Consider the following 7,603-nt stretch of genomic DNA (forward strand, 5'->3'; position numbering starts at 1 on the left):
TCCAACACCTAATGGGGCAAGGGAGGGAGGGGCAACGATGCGTGACGCCCAGGCAGGCGTGCCCTTGGCCCAGGGGCCTCGGGCGCAACTTGCGTTCAAAGACTCGATGGTTCACGGGATTCTGCAATTCACACCATGTATCGCATTTCACTATGTTCTTCATCGATGCGAGAGCCGGGATATCCGTTGTCGAGAGTTGTTTTTGAATACAGAGGCAAAACACCCAACAATGTTGGGATCATGCACCCTTCCATGGAGATTCCTTGGCGCCATCCGCGCCTAGAGTTGGTTGTTAGCTAGGAGGCCACGAGACAATGCATCGAGCGCAACTCCTAACCAGCGAGAGATGGCCATGGAGGTCATACCCCAAGACCACCCCTCGTGGGCCCTTGCGGGCATCACATGTTTACAGGTCTTTCCGTGGGGAAGGCATCGACAATGATCCTTCCGCAGGTTCACCTACAGAAACCTTGTTACGACTTCTCCTTCCTCTAAATGATAAGGTTCAGTGGACTTCTCGCGACGTTGCAAGCGGCGAACCGCCCACATTGCCATGATCCGAACACTTCACTGGACCATTCAATCGGTAGGTGCGACAGGCAGTGTGTACAATGGGCAGGGATGTAGTCAACGTGAGTTGATGACCCGCGCTTACTAGGAATTCCTCGTTGAAGACCAACAATTGCAATGATCTATCCCCATCACGATGAAATTTTCAAAGATTACCCAGGCTTGTCAGCCATGGCTATAGACTCGTTGAATACATCAGTGTAGCGCGTGTGCGGCCCAGAACATCTAAGGGCATCACAGACCTGTTATTGCCTCAAACTTCCGTGGCCTAAACGGCCATAGTCCCTCTAAGAAGCTGGCCGTGAAGGGTGCCTCCACATACCTAGTTAGTAGGCTAAGGTCTCGTTCGTTAACGGAATTAACCAGACAAATTGCTCCACCAACTAAGAACGGCCATGCACCACCACCCATAGAATCAAGAAAGAGCTCTCAGTCTGTCAATCCTTACTATGTTTGGACCTGGTAAGTTTCCTCGTGTTGATTCAAATTAAGCCGCAGGCTCCACTCCTAGTGGTGCCCTTCCGTCAATTCCTTTAAGTTTCAGCCTTGCGACCATACTCCTCCCGGAACCCAATGACTTTGATTTCTCATAAGGTGCCGACGGAGTCCTAAAAGCAACATCAACCGATCCCTGGTCAGCATCGTTTATGGTTGAGACTAGGACAGTATCTGATCATCTTCGAGCCCCCAACTTTCGTTCTTGATTAATGAAAACATCCTTGGCAAATGCTTTCGTAGTGGTTCATCTTTCATAAATCCAAGAATTTCACCTCTGACTATGAAATACGAATGCCCCTGACTGTCCCTGTTAATCATTACTCTGATCCCAAAGGTCAATGTAATAAGACCGAAATCCTATGATGTTATCCCATGCTAATGTATACAGAGCGTAGGTTTTCTTTGAGCACTCTATTTTCTTCAAAGTAACAGCACCGGAGGCACGACCCGACCAGTTATGGCCAGGAATGCATCGCCGATAGAAGGGACGAGACGACCGGTGCACACTGCAAGGCGGATCGGTCGACCCAACCCAAGGTCCAACTACGAGCTTTTTAACTGCAACAACTTAAATATACACTACTGGAGCTGGAATTACCGCGGCTGCAGGCACCAGAGTTGCCCTCCAATGAATCCTCGTTAAGGGATTTAGATTGTACTCATTCAAATTACCAGACTCGTAGAGCCCGATATTGTTACTTATTGTCACTACCTCCCCGTGTCAGGATTGGGTAATTTGCGTGCCTGCTGCCTTCCTTGGATGTGGTAGCCATTTCTCAGGCTCCCTCTCCGGAATCGAACCCTAATTCTCCGTCACCCGTCACCACCATAGTAGGCCACTATCCTACCATCGAAAGTTGATAGGGCAGAAATTTGAATGATACGTCGCCGGCACAAAGGCCGTGCGATCCGTCGAGTTATCATGAATCATCAGAGCAACGGGCAAAGCCCACGTCGACCTTTTATCTAATAAATGCATCCCTTCCAGAAGTCGGGGTTTGGTGCACGTATTAGCTCTAGAATTACTATGGTTATTCGAGTAGTAGATACCATCAAACAAACTATAACTGATTTAATGAGCTATTCGCAGTTTCACAGTCTAAAATAGTTCATACTTACACATGCATGGCTTAATCTTTGAGACAAGCATATGACTACTGGCAGGATCAACCAGGTAGCATTCATTGTCGACATCACAACCCGCATGAGACCATCCGAAAACATCGAACGCTCTACGCGGTTGCAATTGTCAATCACATATCAGGACATATAATAGGGTGGTAACAAGGGACCTAAGGCCCCTACCCTTGGCATCGTCTGCATCCAAGAGAACACACACTAGACATATGCCGAGTGCATTGCAAAATCACAAGACAATGCATGGCATCATGCTCTACATGTTCATGGCTGCCTCACCCCCCACCTTGGGAGGAGAGAGACGAACTATCACTCGAGGGGTATCAATTCCATTTCTTTGGGTAGGCAACACAGGAACCATCTGCACACGCCTAGATAGCAACAACTAGCTTGGGCGAAACTGAAGAGGAGGGGCAGGTTAATGGTTTCGACCACAAGCATAGAGCCCATCAACACATGCCATCCAAACACCACTCACGCGCATCGCGTACACCTTCAAGCAACCACCCCCCAAACCAACGACGCATCAATGACACGTAGAATGGCCGAGGAAAGCAGCACCCAAAGGCCCCACTAAGCACAGAAAGCAACCACCAACATGAATCAACATCCGAAAAGGGGTCACCATGAGATCACAAGAAATGCGAGAGATGCCCACCATGTTGCACCATTCCCACTCATGTGAGGTCCCCATGGGGGCCTCCCACGCTTGAAATAGGTACGCCACGGAGGCACCATGGAGTGCCCTGGGCAGCATGCGGGGAGGCACCCAAAGCACAATTGCCAAACACCTTGCACGTCACCTAACCCAGCATCGCTAACCCACAAACGCGTGTTCATGCGCGGGACAACACTGTTAAGGCTGCGGCAACGCACGCAGTGCTCAACACAGCAAGTGCGACCGCGTATTCTGCTGAGGGCACCCAACACAATACACATCACTTGCGATCAAGGGGAACTAAACAGACGTTGCGCTACAACGCGTGCATCGTCGCACTCCAAGATCACTTCTAGTGCACGTCATTGTGCAGTTGTTAGACAGTTTTGTATGCCCTTAGCTTCAATTAGAATGATGTACTTTATGAGTTTATTGTAAATGAATAAAGATACATATTTGATTCATGTTCCCTTGGTATGTTTCTGTGTAATACCCTTAAACTGGACACTTAATGAGACTCGTGTTAGTTTAGAATGTTCACAACCAGTGGGTCGGTCTGGGGAGACCTATCCTGACAACGCTGACACTGTGGTGCCACCAAGTCGGTTGGGATGGCCTATCTCAGCTGCCAGGGTGAGACCCTAGGCACATACAGTGTAGGATTAATTGAATCTTTGAACTGGACCAGATTTCCAGTATTGCCTTGGACCTTTGAGATTGATGGGCAAAATTGGAAAGTTACACCCGACCCCTAGACTCGATTATGATACTACACTACGTGTCAGATTGGGCTATCTTTGATGTACCAATCAGTGAGATCCTTAGCGGGGGTCAAAACCTGGGTATGTTGGGACAGTCTGAGAATTCATCTGAGTGGGTGATCATAGTGACAGGATCAGCCCCTTTGTCGGACAAAGGTAATGATCAGGGATGCACTCTCACTGATGGAAACCAAGACTGTCGGCAGCCGATTTCAATCGTTGAGATTTGTTTTTTGCAAAGTATATTTTATATGAGATATAAAAGTATATATATTATGGTTTCTAAAAGGTTTGCAAAAGGTTTTAATTCCCGGGATCCATATAAGTGGAGAGTGCAACACTGTTCCTTGCAGCTGAGGGAGAGGTCCTCTCTTGTCGGGCAGTGTGTGATCATTATGGGCTGAGAGGTTAAGTGTAAGACCATTGAGGATAACACCTGATGGGCTAATCTTGCATCTTCCCACAGTCCCTGGGTGTTACAAGGTGGCTTGGCCCAGGGACCACTTAGTGTAAGTGTTGGGCCCATAGAGCCCATTTGATGGGTTTCAGGGGGTACACTGTCTTCAGTAGTGCATTCGGCTAGGCCTTGTAACAAAGGTTGGGCTGAACCCATGTGGCTGATGTGTAGATCAATGCTTGGGTCCCATGCTATACAAAGAAGCCCAACTAGGCAGCAGTTTGGAAGGCTTTTTGAGTACATAACCTTTAATGGGCCTTAAGCCCATTTCGAACTGGGCTGATTTGATCAGTCATTTAAAGGGGGCGAATTCTTAAGTGGGTCAACTAAAAGGATTGGGCTTAGACTCTATCCACTCAGAGATTCCAAGAACTAAATGAGATTTAGATATGGAAACCTCCTAATTAGATTAGGAGATAGCTGATCTGATCTGCAGATAAGTTAAGGATTATCCCTTATCACTAAGGGACTTCTAACCCAAATATGATTTGGATTAGCAACTCCTAATCTGATTAGGAGCTGATCCCTTTGAGATTATAAAAGGGGAAGGGGGCGGCAGCCTTTTAGATCATCAACATCATTCTTCACTTTAAAGAAAGAGAGATTGAGAGATTTCCTGCATACTGCGAATTCTCTCCTGCCGCCACCTTCCTACCATTGCCATTCCTTCAGTTCGATCTCCAGTTCTTGGGAGCAATCAAGATGTGATCTTGATCTCAATCTTTTGGGAAAAGATTGGTTGGAGCTGTACTCACAAGCCGTCCAGTTGATTCTTGCGAAGGGTCAAGTTCTTTTGAAGAACGTTGTTGATTCTGCTCCATCCTTCACTGCGCCATCTTCAGTGGGAGCAGATTTTGGATCCTTCCTTGGGCATGAACCCTCCATTGGGAGATAGTATTTCTCCGTATCATGTATAATCCTCTCCCACTTCTTTTGGTTCAGATCTGGTTCAGTTTATGGTTCAAGATTGATCTTTGAAAATACGATTTTCTAAATAGGGAATACGATTCCCAATTAAAGGGAGAGATAAATTTTTTGAAATTCGCCCCTTATTCCGCAATCATTGGGCATCCATAGGATGGATCTCTCATCCCATCAGTGGTGTCAGAGCCCTGGTTCAAATCTTGAACCAATTTGTTTCAGAACTGAACCTGCGCAAATGGGCAGATGGTGTTCTACCCAATTTGCGCAGATATGGGTTTTGGGAAATTTGTTCCCAAAATTAAGGGGCGAATAATCTGAAATTAATTTTATATAAATCTGATTATTATTTAGAATTGTTCTTTATGATTTTCTTGATTTATGGGTTATTCGTACAAAGGGAGATCAAAATCTTGATTTGCGCAGGGAACCTGCGTTTTTTTTTTGCAGTTTCTTGATTTATTTATTACATTTTGTCTGTAAATATTTTTTTTTATTTTCTAGACTCAATGTATAGGAATTCGATCTGATGTAATAATTAATAGAAATAGGATTTCTATTTAATTTATTTTTGGATCGAAGATGGTGGCGCAGAGAAGGAGATTTCGCAGATGGGAGAATCGCTATCTACGATTTACAGTTTGTGAAACTGCATTCTGTGATCTAACCTCTGTTTTGTAGGATGGATTGTGCGAACAGCCCTGATTTACTGATTGTTGTTTTTCTTTTATCAGTAACTAATTTCAGATTATTTTCATGAATTAAAGATTTAATTAAAGATCAAACCCTAGACCCATTCGAACCAAGATTGGTTCAAACTATTTGGACCGAATCTAGGGTTTAATCAAGGCTGAAAGTTAGCCCTAATTTTCCCACTAATGGGCCTAAGGATTGATATTTAATTAAATGGTTAATTTGGCCCAACCTGTAAAGGCCCAGTTTTAAACAGTTAAAACTGCTTAAAGCCCACTTAACCCTTAAAGCTTTATGGGTTGAACCATTCGGCCCATATACCTAGATAATATTAATGGTTAATATCATGGATTTAAAATGGGCTTCAAATGGGCTTTACAGATAATTAATTGATTGGATGAATTTATCCCTGCATGTGATGTATGGATGTGTGATGTGCTACGTACATGCGCCATAAGTACTTGGCCCATACTCAATCGATAGTGGCTCTTTCGCACACCATGGCTGAATGCACATCATTGCCATGGTGTCCCTTTTGGTCATTGGATGACCTCCCTCAGTGGTGGGCCCCACACCTCATCATGAGGTCTCGTGCAGAACCCTAGCCGATTTAGGCCCAACAAAATCTGGCTTTATGAAAGTTAGTGGGAGCCACTTTGGTTTGACCTAAAGTTAGAACTAGGGCGTATTTATCTGTTCCCTCCAGACAATATGAGTGCATGTGATAGGGAGATTCACATGATGAACTCTCTAAAGGCCTTCCATCATTAGCACAAGGATGGGTCCTTCAGTAATGAGGAAACGCACCAGAAAATGGGCTATCCATTTGCTGTTGGGCTTGTCTAAGTGTTTCATAAGATGATAGGGGCGTCATAGACCGATGTGGGAGGGGCTTCACCAGAAAATGGGAACGCTCTCACGGTACCTTGACGTTCACGAATATGATGGGTAAACACTCACTGGACAGAAAGGTTTACCTGAAAACGGCTCTGAACCTTGTCTGACAGAGGCCAAAGGGAAAACTCATATGATGAGTGGATATGATCTTTCACAGAAAGGTGGTGTGGTTATGCAGCGGAAACAGTTGGCCTCATGCACCCTATGTGATTTCCCACATTTCTAGAGACAACCCGTAGTCTCCATCACTGAGAAAGGAGGGAAATCTCAGAGATGAATAAATGGAAATGGATCGTAGATTAAAATCCATATCTATGAAATGAACATGAATCAAATTAGGTTGTGGACTGATGTTTGCTCTTTTATCAGAAAATGGCAAACGGATCATTGGCAAAGCTACTTGATGACAACAAGTTGAAGGGCCAAGCTATGCTGACTGGTATAGGAACCTTATGCTGGTCCTTGCTTCTGAAAAACTTGACAAAGCGGCAAAGAATCCTACCCCGGAACGTCCGGGAGATAGGGCTTCTGAGGCCCGAAGGAGAGACTATCAAGAATGGGAGGAGAAAAACTCCCTTGCCCGGTGTTACATCATTGCCTCCTTGGACAATCCGATATAGAGGCAGTTCGATCAGATCGAACTTGACAAAGACATATTGGACAGTCTCAGGACAATGTATGAAGAGCAGAATCGTTCTACTTGACAAAAGGTCTTGAAACAGTTCATGACCACACAAACGTCCAAGGGTCAACATGTTCACGACCATTGTCATCGGATGATGGGATACATCAATGAACTAGAGGCTCTTGGATCCGGGCTGGACCTTGCAACCCAGATAGATGCTATCCTTAACTCTTTGCCTCCTTCCTTTAATCCGTTCATCATGAACTATAACATGAACAAGCTGAATGTCAGCTTACAAGAGCTCAGCAATATGTTGCAAAGAGCTAAAGAACTGATTTAAAAGGATGAGCCTGTAGCCATGCTTGTTGAAGCTGGCAAAACAGGCA

The 7,603-nt window shown here is 45.2% G+C and overlaps 2 non-coding genes across 2 annotated transcripts; both read right to left on the minus strand.

Annotated features, from left to right (window-relative positions):
• Nucleotides 1-42: 42 nt before the first annotated feature.
• On the minus strand, nt 43-198 carry LOC148802398 (5.8S ribosomal RNA). The gene has a single exon (XR_016083335.1). It is a non-coding gene; the product is annotated as a 5.8S ribosomal RNA (ribosomal RNA).
• A 238-nt stretch (nt 199-436) lies between these two features.
• On the minus strand, nt 437-2,245 carry LOC148802399 (18S ribosomal RNA). Its single transcript, XR_016083286.1, has one exon. It is a non-coding gene; the product is annotated as an 18S ribosomal RNA (ribosomal RNA).
• Nucleotides 2,246-7,603: the final 5,358 nt, after the last annotated feature.

The sequence above is a fragment of the Nelumbo nucifera genome, chromosome 2 (genome assembly GCF_055504915.1).
Source record: "Nelumbo nucifera cultivar China Antique chromosome 2, China Antique-T2T, whole genome shotgun sequence".
Classification (NCBI taxonomy): Eukaryota; Viridiplantae; Streptophyta; class Magnoliopsida; order Proteales; family Nelumbonaceae; genus Nelumbo; species Nelumbo nucifera.